The sequence below is a fragment of the Seriola dumerili genome, unplaced genomic scaffold (genome assembly GCF_002260705.1).
Source record: "Seriola dumerili isolate Sdu_G_001 unplaced genomic scaffold, Sdu_1.0 BDQW01000597.1, whole genome shotgun sequence".
In the NCBI taxonomy this organism is placed as follows: Eukaryota; Metazoa; Chordata; class Actinopteri; order Carangiformes; family Carangidae; genus Seriola; species Seriola dumerili.
In genome coordinates this window covers 16,757-29,922 of record NW_019174852.1, presented here as the reverse complement: position 1 = coordinate 29,922, position 13,166 = coordinate 16,757, and positions in this window count along the sequence as shown.

Sequence of the window (13,166 nt, the reverse complement as noted above, 5' to 3'; positions counted from 1 at the left end):
TCACTGAAACTCTCTCTAAAGGTTTGAGCTGATGAACCGGATCACTGTGTTTCCTGCTGCCACACAAACTGATGGTTAATGAAACCATTCATACATCGTCCACAACCGTTGACCCGCTGCAGTGTTGGTGGGTTTCTCTTGTTTTCTCATGTTTCCAGCTGCACAGAAAGAAAACTGTCAGCCTTAAACTGCAGTGTTTGAAAGTGTTTTAAACCTGTTGCCACGGAAACGGTATCATTACAAGAGGAAAGAGGCGAGATGTGTCCCGATACAGGGGCCACATCCTTCGGACGACGCGGTCCACTCTGCGTCACCAGCTGTCCCTGCCCTTACTGTTGCCTAGCAACCTTGACAGTTTGGGTCGTGGTCGTTAAACCTCAAGATGGAGCCAGAATTTTAGTTTACTCTTGAACTGATCTGAAACCCGATACTCACATGTCTCCACATCTTACATCTGGGACACGGAGGATCCACCTGTTGGGACAAGATGGGACAGTGTCGTCTCTCCGCTGGGGCGCAGTGGGTCTTCAGACGCAGCCTCGGAGGGAGGCGGGACACAGAGACAGGTTTTGGTTCAGTAGCGACCTCAAAGATTTCTGTTTCATCATCTGTGGCGTCACCTGTGGCCGCGCACGGTAACTGCAACTTTAATGTGAAGAGATGCAGCTGTGTGTTTCAGCCAGAGATCTTTTGATTGCACAATATTTTTACTGCAGGACGATACTGAATGTAAATATATAATCTGGTCACATGATGAGTGTGAACTAGAAACGAGCGTACAAATGAATCCAACGTGTCCTGAACGACGCACAGGAGCGTCTCCCCTACGGCGGCACGTGTACCGGACCTTGGTTGTCATGGTTACAATAATAAAAACACAGACTGTACCCCAGAGCGGCGTATACCTACCTTCGTTGCCATGGTTACTATAATAACGGTCGTGTCTTGGTTAGGGTTAGGAAAAGATGATGATTTTTGTTAAGATAAGTGGTTCCTCATCATTAGACGGGCCCGGTCCAAACCTGGGCCGCTGTGGTAAGAATATGGTACGTGCTCCACCAGGTGAGTTACCGGGGCGACCTGCTATTATGGGATTTGATTTGGATTCACCACCAGGACTCCAGCGGTGCCTGAGCAGTCGTTCAGCTGTAAAGCTTCAGATCTGTTGGTGGAAAGAGTCTGAAGTTCGTCCCTTCAGAACTGATCTGACTGGTGACTCATCAGCTGGACCAGGAGCCTTTAACAGCGGAGCAGAACAGTGTCGTCTGTTACTGTGGTAACAGCTGAAAGACTGAATGACTAACATCGACAGGCTCCACACTACGGCCTGGAGGTGGAGACCGAACCGGAGCTGGAAGGAGAGTGGATGTGAGGTGTAAATTACAAATGAAAACAATGTCATGAACCTGATTGTGCCAGTTGGAGAACGGGATCTGAACAGCTGCTCACTGCAGACGAGTCTTTACATTTGTGGAGAACCGTCTTCAGCATCAGATTTATACACATTTTCTGGTCTGCCGAGTTTTCGGGGCAGCTGCTGCAGGACGGTGAACCTGAGGCTGAATGAAAATAAATTATAGTTCTGGACAAAGACGGAGCTGATGATACCTCAGGCTCATGGTACCTGATGCTGGTTTGGATCTGTCCCTGAGATCTGAAGGAAAATATAAAATCTCAGCCTCGTGTGGAACAGACTTAAACATCATGTGCAGATATTAAACCTGTGTTTTCTCTCTCTCTCTCTCCAGGGAGCTCGACCCAGCTGAGCACAGCTCTCCTGTTCCTACATGTGCCGTCATGTTCTCTCCCTCCCCCTCTCTCCGCTGGTATTCCCCTCTGCATTATGTGGAGGGTCTGATTTTCAAAGTGCTGTTTTATGTAAAGAAGTCTTTAATATATAATGTGATTAAGTGTATAGGACAACCTACTTAGTAACATGTGCAGCTGCATGTTCTCCAGCGTGCAGGGAGAAGAAACGTTGTGGTTTTGTTCATGTTAAAAGCGAAGCTGAGGAGGCTGTTCCCATCTGCAGTTATTGTGCAGTGTGTACTTTACTGCAGTGTAGTGTGGTGTATTGTCCTTCTAGTGGCAGCAGCTGACACTGAGTCTTTTTGGTTAGAAACTAGAACTACTGTTTTTATGAGTGGAGTTTGACAGATTGTTGTACTCATCGTGATCCTTCTGAAAACGTGTTTGTCTGTTGAGTTCATTCTCAGACTCTCGGACTGAAGACTCAGTTTGCACTCATTGTTTTGAGAAAAATATCAAAAACTCTAATTGCATCTTTTTTCACTTCCAGCTGTTCTAGTTTGAGATGATTTAAATTTGAATTGATTTATTTTTTACTCTGGTTTCACTATTTTACTAATTAGTCTTGTTTTTATTTTCACTAACTTTCTTCTGTGTTTCTTTCATTTTCCCTGGGCTGTATTGTAACAAGGTTCCCAGTTCAAATAAAGGTTGGATGAAGATGGCAGTTGCTGTAGAGCTCCAATAAAACATGCATTACTACATATTACTACATATTTTCATTTTGTTCCACTGGTATGAAATTGTGCAGAGTACAATGGTGAAGACATGAAATTCAGATGTTCACGACAACATCTGGCTCCTTCAGTGGCAGGACTCTCAGATGAATAATGCATCTTCTCCTTTAAAATGTTGGTTCTTCTTCAAACAACATGGCTGCTTCCCCCCTCTGTGGCCTCGTTTCTCGGAGCCTTTGGACGCCACATATGGTCTAATAGAGCTTCCCTCAGGTGGAGGAGGATTCATTATTCACCCAGTGAGAGGAAAGTCTCGGTGGCTGTGGCGTTGGCCTGGCACAGAACGACTGTTCTATTAGCAGAGATGAACCGAAGCCAAGTGAGCTGATACAGTACGATTCGCTCAGCGTGATGGAGTCGGTCCAAGTATGGCAGCACTGAGGGACGGCTTCAGGCCCTGTGTGTAAATGTGTAGTAAATGTACACACACACACACACACACTCACATTATTAATGTATTTAACCATGCATGCCCTACTTCCTCTCTGCCTGCTGCCAAAACGGTTTGTGACAGCACGATCGTATGTCTCATGTAATCCTGTCTCTTATAAATTAGGTGCAATTTATTTTTGAAGGAATGTATTCTGTGGTTTCATGGATGTACAGTATGTGTAGATTTGTAAAATGTAAATGCTGTTTTATTTGTTTTCCTACAATATCCACTCACAGCAGCTAAAGTGGAACGTTAAGGTCCACGTCAGCGAAACCTCATCATCTGTGCACGTCCACGAGGCCGAGCAGCTGCAGCCTGAAGTCAATGAATGCACAGACTGTAGGGACACACCATATGTGTTGAATACACCCGCCTGAACTCGTCCTCCTACGCACCGGCTCGGTTAGGACTTCATAACCAGAAGGTCTGAAGAGCTGAGGGAAGGAGCTTCGCTGCTTCCTCTCTCATCTCCTTTAGGAAACACCAGAGCTTCCTTCAAAGGAAAGGAGAAAATATCGTCCCACAATTCCTTGCTGCAGCAACATTTAAAATGAGGCACCATTGTAGTTTCACCTCATAAATGTAGAAACACCAGAGCACCTATATTCTTGTGACATGATGCAAGACTTTTAGGAATCCTTGTCTGATTGGCTGAAGCCCAAATCCATAAATATAGATTCACTCTCTTTAAATCCAGTGAGGAGTCATCATGGAGAACAAGCAGATTCATTTTATAGTTAAAAATATCATCATCATAACTAAATAATATATACATAAATGCAGTTTCACAAACGCCCCCACTGTGTTAGTGGAAGGCACTAAAATATAAATACTGTATATAAAAAAGGTCAATAGCGCCCGTGCCAGGAAACTTATGTGTAATATAATTTATTCTGGCCTCTGACTCATTTCCTTATTTCATTGAATTATTATTTTAACGGCTCAACTTTCTCTATTTGTATTATTACGTTACGTTCATTCGATCCTGTTTGTTTTCAGTTTGTTGTTAGAAATTAAGGAGCATTGATTGTCCATGTGTTATAAATAAAGTTTCTTTAAAAGAAATCTTAGTGTCATTCAGTGTGATTCTCTCAGCACCACGGTGTCTTCTCTCAAGTCCTTATGAATTCTCCTTCACTTCTTTCCCCGACCTCATGACGTTTTCCACAAGCATCAACCTCCAGGATGAAGAACAAAAGCTGCAGTCCCTCTAATGGCCACTAGAGTCTGGCTCCAACAGTGAGTCAGTCCCCATTGACTGTTTTGGTCTCTAGAGCTAATTTCCTCCTTCATGACACCTGTTTATATAACTCACCTGTTTACATGTTGTTAAGGACTAAAGTTATGGAGGAGTGCTAACGATGCTAACAGGAGAGTACGGTTGCCACATTAATAAACGAGCTCCACACCAGCCCCTCCTCCGTGCCTATTTTAGGATTAGCTGGGAGTTAGGTGGAGTCAGGCACTGACAAGATGGCGACAGTGGAGCAGCTTCAAAACCTCTCTTCAGAAACCTGAGCGTGACGTCACGGCAGCTACGTCCGTCTTTATTTGGATGCAGCCCAGAACTGTCACGGAGGAAATCGTCGGCGGCTTTTGGAACAGGTGCATCCCGCTGTCTTCAGCTGAAAACTCAACAGAACATTGTGGGGACACTTACAGTTCGTAGGCAACAAACTAGTGAGAACGAGCACACCCAGAGCCCCCAGCCGGAAGCTGAAAATATTGTTTTCATGTTGGAAGAAGTGAAGAAGAAGAAGAAGTTGCCTGACGGTCTGTAACAGACTTCACAACCTGGAATGCTTTAATGAAAAACCCTTTGACTCTGAGGGACTGAAGGAATATAAATAATGACTTCTACACCTCTTCAAAGGTAGGGAGTAATACTCCTTAATACTTAACACTTACTTAAGTTTATGGATTTTTATCTTCATACTTTTTTGCTGCGCTGCTTTGCACAAGGTTTTTGGTCACGAGCGACCAGGTGTGTTTGAAGAGGCTCGGCCCCGTCAGGTGTTTTTGTTCCCTCAGTTTAAACTTCACTCTTTACTGATTTAAAGGTAAAATGACATAAACAGCTCCTGCTCCAGGCTCAGTCTGAGTGGTTGGAGTGAACCATTAACTCCACTCAGGTAACACACACCTGCTGCTGTGAGAGCGGGACGATAATTACACTGTAAACATCAGAGCAGCAGCAGAGCAGGAACAGGAGGATGATTGATTATTGAATAAGAAATAAAATAAGAATAGAAACAGAATCTAAAATAGATCAGATGAAACAGACATACAATTTACAACAATATACAAGGCAATGTAGCAACATGTGCAATATAAAGATAATGAAGTGGTTGTGCAGTTTGTAATACACAATATGTGCACATCAGTTTTCTCCATGTTCATGGATCTGAGTCTTGGACTGTGGTTGTGCAGTCTGTGGCTGAATGTATGAGTTACAGTTGTAGGATACAACAGTCGTATATGAAAAAACCCAAAATGACTGAAAGAGGACAAGTTGATTAGTATAAGCAAATTATTTAAACTATTTATTTATTTGCAGTTTGTATTTAGAGGATAATTGGGAACAGTTCACCAATGAGAGAGAAGTGGCCCTGCAGTTAGAAAGTCTTAGAAGTGTCAGCAGACGAACAGCGTTAGTAAATGTTTTTATTTGTTTTTTTTATTATGTAAACTTCATAAACTATATTCAAACAACATTTGAAGAGAAATGATTCTGTCCCAAGGTTTTTGATCACAACCTGAGGTTTCCACTGTGTCCCTCAACAATCAGTGACAATAATCATTTGATCATTAAAACAGTGTTTGCTTGGTGGAATCAATAATGTGGGGCTGTGATGAGGCTTCAGCAGTTTAAGTAATTGAATGATGGAAGGAAAGTGAAAGAAACAAGGATTTCATGCTGAAAGAATCTTGTTTTTGAAGGAACTTTGTTTTGGTTTCTGAAAGCTGTCAATCAAACTCCACTGTGGACTGAACTCTGGTGTGTGAAGACTAGATGATTGGTTGGTCTGTCAGTGCAGGAGTTCAGGTGCTTTTCCTGATAAATCAAAGTTAAAACAGAGTGAGGTCCCACCATAACGAAAACCTTACTTCCTGCCCAGTCCCAGGAAGGCGGGACTTAGCCTCTCAACCTATTAGGCCACACCTGAACTGATAAGAGGTCTGGATCAGGCTCTCCCTTTGTTTGCTGCAGCATGTTGATCTGCAGGTGATGTTTCCTGAAGTTGTCTGTGCATCAGATGCATCATTTGAGTAAGTTGTTGATATTTGTTATTGTTATTGCTGTTGCTTTGTTTAATAGAGAGCCTTGATTAGATTAATTAAGTATCACTGTTTGCCTTTAAGTCATTAAATCACCTGCAGCAGTGGAAACAGCTGACCTGCCTCTCTCAGGTGAAAACACCTACAACAGTCTGAGAGTTTAGGTGTTCTCATGTGTTGGACTGTTTCTTGTTGAACTCGTGCAGTGAGTTCAGCTCAGCTGTCGTCTCACTGAGGCTGACAGACGTAGTTATGTTGAATGTTCAGAGACCAAAACCAAACCCTGAGTTAATGTTGTCAATAAACATTATCCAGTGGGAGGGAAACCAGAGAGGAAGTGACTGTTGTTGTGGAGCCTTCATGTTGTAAGTGATGACATTCATGTGTAGACACTATTTGAAAACTACTGTGAGTATGTTCAGCACGTTTTCTGTATCTTTCCTTTGGAAAGAACAAGCTGTCTCTCCTCTGGTCCTCAGGCTTTAACTGGTGTGGAAAAACAGAAGCTCTTTGGATAAAACCAGCAACCATAAAGTCCGTTTCTGCACCTGTGGTATCACAATATAAAACGAGCTGTTTCTGCCTCTAACTCTAATAATGTGAGTTCTTCATGCCGCCAGACGAAGTAAAAGAAACACCAGCAGCAGTGATGTCAACAGAATTGAACTCCCATGTGTGATCGTCCTGATGATAGTTGATGACATCATCAAAACAGTCCGACCACATCATGTTTGCTCTACTGGGTTTGTTTGTAATAAACTCTTTAGTAAAAGCTACAATGATAAATCAAATTAAATATGATTATTAAAGCACTAATTACTATGCATGAGCGCTGAGGCTCTGAACAACAGCTGCCCTCAGGCCGTGAATTAATACTCGGAACATTGTATAATCTCCGTGCCGCCATCTTGTCCTTTTCTGAGCCACAGAACTTGTTCTTTAAAATGAATCATCACAGTTTTCTGCAGCATCTTACCCAGTGAACACTGACGAGCCGGCGTGCTCTTTCTATTTCTGAAATCATGTGAACGCCGCGTCCCACGCAGTGAGCCCCGAGGCCGGCGGAGATCCAGACTCACAGTGTGACATAATACGACTTAATGACCGCGGACCACTCCTGACGCCACGCAGGCATCACTGCTTTATCGTGTCTTCAGCCTGCCGTGACCCGGTTTGTGATGAACACTGTTCATGTGTCAGTGTGATTTGCTGTGTGGACTCTGTCCCTCCAGTGGCTGAAATGAACCCTCTGTCCTTGGTCGGGGCTGCTGGGATTCAGAGTAAATCCAACCTCCACTTTGTAGATTTGTGTCTTTCCGACGCTGCGTGAATCCGCAGTCTGGAGGCCTTGCGATTTAACAAGATAAGTGAGTGTGCAGATTGAATGTGCTGCTCATTGAGATCGATTTACAGCCAGTGACTCATCAGCCTCAGAGCTCCGGGGGCCAAAAGGCCTCGCTGACAATCTGGATTGGTGGACAGAAAAAAAGAGGATTTATCAGTCCTCTTCATAATGATATTGAACAACTTCTGGACCTGTCAGGACAGTTATATTAAAACAGAGTAGGTCTCTTATCCCTGATTGCATTTAGAATATGACTCAAATAAACAACACAACTGCATAAGCCATTAACAAAAAGACTGGCAGAGGAAAATGTACGGAAAGTGAGGAAACAGAATATTTTCTGCTCATATTCCAGCTGAATTTCTTATATATTTTTAAGTGCACTGCTGAAGTGATGCAGCTGACATCACAGCCTGTAACAGATACCTGCACCAAACCCTGAGTTAATGTTGTCAATAAACATTAACCAGTGGGAGAGAAACCAGAGAGGAAGTGACTGTTGTATCGGACTGAGCTCTCTTCTTCTCCTCCACGTGTCAGTAACTTAATCGTTCATAATGTTACATGTCTGTTTTCATTAGCGAAAACTACAGCAGACATGCTAATGTTAGCTAACTTGCTGTTCTCCTTATTGTGCAACTGTGACAGTTAGCCAGCTGCTATCGCTGTGACATCTAGTGGCCGTGACGATCGTTTACAGAACCTTTAAACCTGCAGTGTGTTAGTCAGGTGTTTAAAGGATGTGATTAACTGATTCAGATAAAAACTATGACTCAGTCTTTGTGTTTTAGTGTGACATCAGTGCTGGACTGTGAGGCGATAGTGACCTAACTTGACGTTGCAGGATCACATGACCAACACGAGCCCGAGACCTTTTCCCATTCACAATCATTACGAAAGGAGCAGCTATGAAATGAACAAACATCCTGAACGACTTCCATCTCTCTCATCATCACAGTTTGATCCATTCTGCTCAGTTAAATGAGGAGTAGAGCTGCAGCAGTAAATAATTCGATGCTGTTCATGTTGTTGCAGGGAGCTAACTGAAGATGAACACATTACTCAGATACACACAGAAAATGTGCTTTGATCAAATACTCCTCCGACCTGTCTCCTGATTTACACAATTCATCACAAACACAACCGTAATCCAGACAAACCTAAACACACACACACATCACACACTCCTCACAGCTGGTGTCAGGATCTCTGATGTGCATCAAGGATAAAAAAATATTAGCAAAGAGCTACACACTGGAGCTTTAAGTGATAAACTGTCATGTCACTAAAATCTCTACGTGTGTTGGAAGAGGTTTATTTTTGGATGTGGGTACCTGTTTCCCCCTGCTTCCATCTTTATGCTAAGCTAGGCTAACTGACTGCAACATGCATACAGACATAAGACTGAAAATTGCTTGACTTGTGTTTACTACAAAGGTGTTTGTTAAGTCACCAGCAGACAATGAGAGATTTTGCAGGCTTTAACAGCTGTGTGAGAGTCTTCAGTTAATGCCACGGAGTGTGTTGTCAACACGTGTCTGTGTCCTCCGAGCGCGGCGCCCTGTGATGACAATACTCCATTGTCACAATCCTCGCTGCGATCATCTGACAGGAGCAGCACAACACTGGCCTCATTAAAAGTGTTTCCACAGGGCTGATTGTCACTCATCTCCACCTGTTACACTGAGCCTGCCCCCCCCTCCTGCAGATGCTGGTTTCAGGGTAATTGACAGTGCAGGGGATTTAGCCGATGGTAATAGGAAAGCAACACTTCTAAACCCGAACCCCCTCCCTCTCTCACCCACCTCCCACCTGTCTCTCTGTCTCATTCCCTTTCCCTGCTTTCTCCGGGAAGAGAAAGGATGAATCCTGGTAGAAGTATGGAAGTCTCAGGAGGTAGATTACCAACATGGCAGAAACTAATCAACCTCCCATTCAGCCCTGCAGCCTTTCATTCAGACACACTGCGGGAGAGGAGAACACAGGGCTGCCGGAGGGAGTAATGTAAATGATGACGCCCCTCACCTCGATGTGGATCTGTAATGACAGGGTTTTATTCTGCAGGTGTAAATATTTAAAACAATATTTAACCATCTGGATTATTTTGGCAGAACCGCAGAGATCCAAACCTACAAAAGGCTGGAGGTACAGAGAGGACCAGGAAGAGGGACAACCAAGACAGGGTTCAGTCCCTCAGGGTTCAGAGTCACAGAAGTGTCCTCAACAAACATAAACATGAACCTGTAACTAATGAGGACATTATCATTTTAATTAAGTTTTGTCATTGGCCTGGTTGACGAAATTCATTTATGGTTTAAAGGAGCTACTTGTACGTTTTGCTATTGCTACATAGCTAACATTAGCATTAGCAGCTATTTACTCAACAGTCTAGAAGAAACTTTGTGAGTTCAGCATCAATCCTCTTTCCTTTACTCACCAACATCTGTCTCCAGAGGTGGAAACAAACACCAATGTTTACTCTTGTTTTGCTTCTATTTTTATCACTTATTTTCTTCTACTGAAGTTAGCATGCTAACCAGCTAGCTCCGGCCAGTCTGCCCTGAAGACGTCGCTGCTCAGAGGACGTATTATAACCTGTTGTAAATGCAACAATGGCTGAAACTCTTGGTAAATAAACAGCTGCTAATGCTAACGTTAGCTATGTAGCAATAACAAAACGTACGTGTAGCTCCTTTTAAAGTCTTATATATTGACAGTTCCTGTGCTGATCCTGGCACTGATGACCAACAAGCACAGTTGTAATGGAGGTGTGAGTGTGTAATGGTGGCCTTGTTGCATTAATTGTTTGAACTAATGGGTTGCGGACAATCAATTGGATTTCTGGCTGGTCATCATTTTTTTTCTGTTGTCTGCATTTTGATCAGTTCCATCATACGATTTCCCACATCAGTAGTCCAACTAGCTGGATGTAGGCTTCACTTGCTCGTTAGCATATTTTAAATCCCCCCCACTGTGGGAAACAACAACAATCTCCGACCTGTTTATTTTGTTAAACTCTGGAAGATGCATCATTATACAACCGAACTTCACATTACATCAGTCTTATCATACAATGACTTAATATAAATATATGTATATATTACTTTATTTTTATTATAGTATTTGACTTTTTCTCCAACATCACTATATCAGTTCAATTCAAGGCCTCAGTCAGTCTTATAATTTATCAGGTTCATCATATTTCTTTTTCCTCAGACCTTGTTCCAGACACTTCTGTATGAAAAGTGCTCTGTAAATAAAGTTTATAGTTTAGTGACCTAAACATCTGGCTGTTGTGATCCTTGTAAAGCTTTCACTGCCAGTAATTTATAACTGTACAACTGATTATTTTAATTAATTTAAAAAGATAAATGAAAATCCATAGAGTGGTCAAGTCACTTCCATTCCATCCATTTATTTATAGTATCAAATGTGTGTGTGTGTGTGTGTGTGTGTGTGTGTGTGTGTGTGTGTGTGTGTGTCCAGCCCCAGTAGGACAGGGTGTAATTGTACGATGTGTGAGCGCTGCCACAGGCTAAATACTGGATCCAGAATCCAGAGACCTTCCATCACAGTCTTCAGACTCACATAATGATGGAAGAATCAGACCATTGACTTTATACTGTGACAGAATTAAGAACGTCAACAGACGACTGCATCATTTTCAAATCTGAACAGCAACAACAACAACATGTGACTTTAAGAAACAAAAACAAAGGAAACTGAGCATCAGTCGAACTGTTGGCGGTGAACATGTTTCCCTCTTACAGTAACACACCTCAGGCAGCGAGTCTGAACCACCCACAGTTAGAGACGAGGCTGAGCACAGTCATCCATCACGGTCCGGGTCAAGGTAGACTTAGTGCTGATGTTTATAGAGCCGGCTCAGATGGAGAGCGCCGGCTCTCAGCAGCCCGGCCTCATAGACAAGCTTATCTAAGTGAGAAATATGGGGAGACAGCTCACGGAGTCCAGGAGGAGGGGGAGGGAGGGAAGGACGGATTCCGAAACACCTCCTCCTACAGACGGGAACAGTTACCTGAACAGACATTTTAATCTGGGGTTCCTACAGAATCTATAGAAGTGTCACCTTCACTGTCTGTATGTGTGAAACAGGAAGTGAAACACATTGTAAACTCTCAACCAACAGGAAATCAGTTACACGCAAAAATTATATTTAGTCTGATGGCCATGAAATCACAATTATTTATCTGTATATTTGTTGTAGTTGGTGATTATTGGTGACTATTGACTGAACTTAAAGCTACAATATGCAAGTTCTGGAAATCATGCGAGAGCTAGCATGAGACTCCTCCCACTCCTTCCTCTTCCAGCTCCATTAAGCTCCGCCCAGTTTTCACCCACACCTAACTAATGCACGAATCAGGAGCTTTCTAGCTTCTGAGTTAGCCGTAGCAATGTCTTCCAGCAGCTAACACAAGCCTGAAGCCTCATGGGGCTTTCAGACAGAACACGGTTAGCGCTGCGCTCGCCACTCGTCAGCGCAGTGTTCAGGGGAGTCGAGGAGGACAGAGAAAAACATAGCTGGAGTTTTCTAAACTCCTAGTGGGACATGTCACTATGAAGCAGGAAGTTCCCACTGTGTCTAGAGTCTATCATTACCAGCGACAAAGATGTATCAGTCCCGTGCTAAGAAGCTAGTGTTAGCATTTGAGGTCTACTTCCTGTGTAGTTTCCATGCCTGGCTGGATGCCTCACTTCTATTGGCCGTGTAGATGTTCGTCACAGTGTCATGGCGCAACACAAGCCATTGGAAATAATGTGTTTCAGTGCTGTTGCTGCCGACCAGAGGAGCGTTCACATATTGAGGGACAAGACTGTCCTGTAGAAAACGAGCCCACAGGTCGTCTGTGCAGCAGGTTATTATGACATCACAGTTAGGTTTTGTTGCTAGGCAACATCTCATGGTCATAGTAATAATGACAGGAGTGAAGGGGAAAGTGTCGGTGATGTAGTATAAAGACAGTCCACGTCAGGAGGAGGTGGTGGTGGATGGATGAATGTGACACAGGAGAGCGGCATTCGATTCCCATGTTGTTTCTATTATCCATGACCGTTTGCTGTTTATTGTTGTTACCATGACAACAAAAATCGTCTAATGTTGTGGAAGTACTTATTTTAACCCAAACCGCCATCTTTTCCTAAACCTAACCAAGCCATGACTATTTTATGATAATAACCATGGCAGCTATCGGTACGTATCAGAGGGGTGAACGAAAGTTTTTGTTGTGTTGACACCTGTGAGCTACCATCCGTGACCTTCTCTGATTGGTTAGAAGGGCGAGGAGGAGGCACACGGGCTGAAAATGTCAGGGCTTATTCCCCACCTTTAAATCCTTCAGTGTTCATGTACAGCGTGAACAACAACGGCACACATGATTCAGAGTCGGGACTGATTCACTGCTCCTCTTGAGATATGGGCCAGTGTTGTGCAGATACAGTGAAGCTTTGCTATGACTGATGGCTCACAGGAACACTGCTTCCTTATACTATATGGTTTCATAGGCTCCTCTCCATATCATTAGCTCCATAACGACGGCAT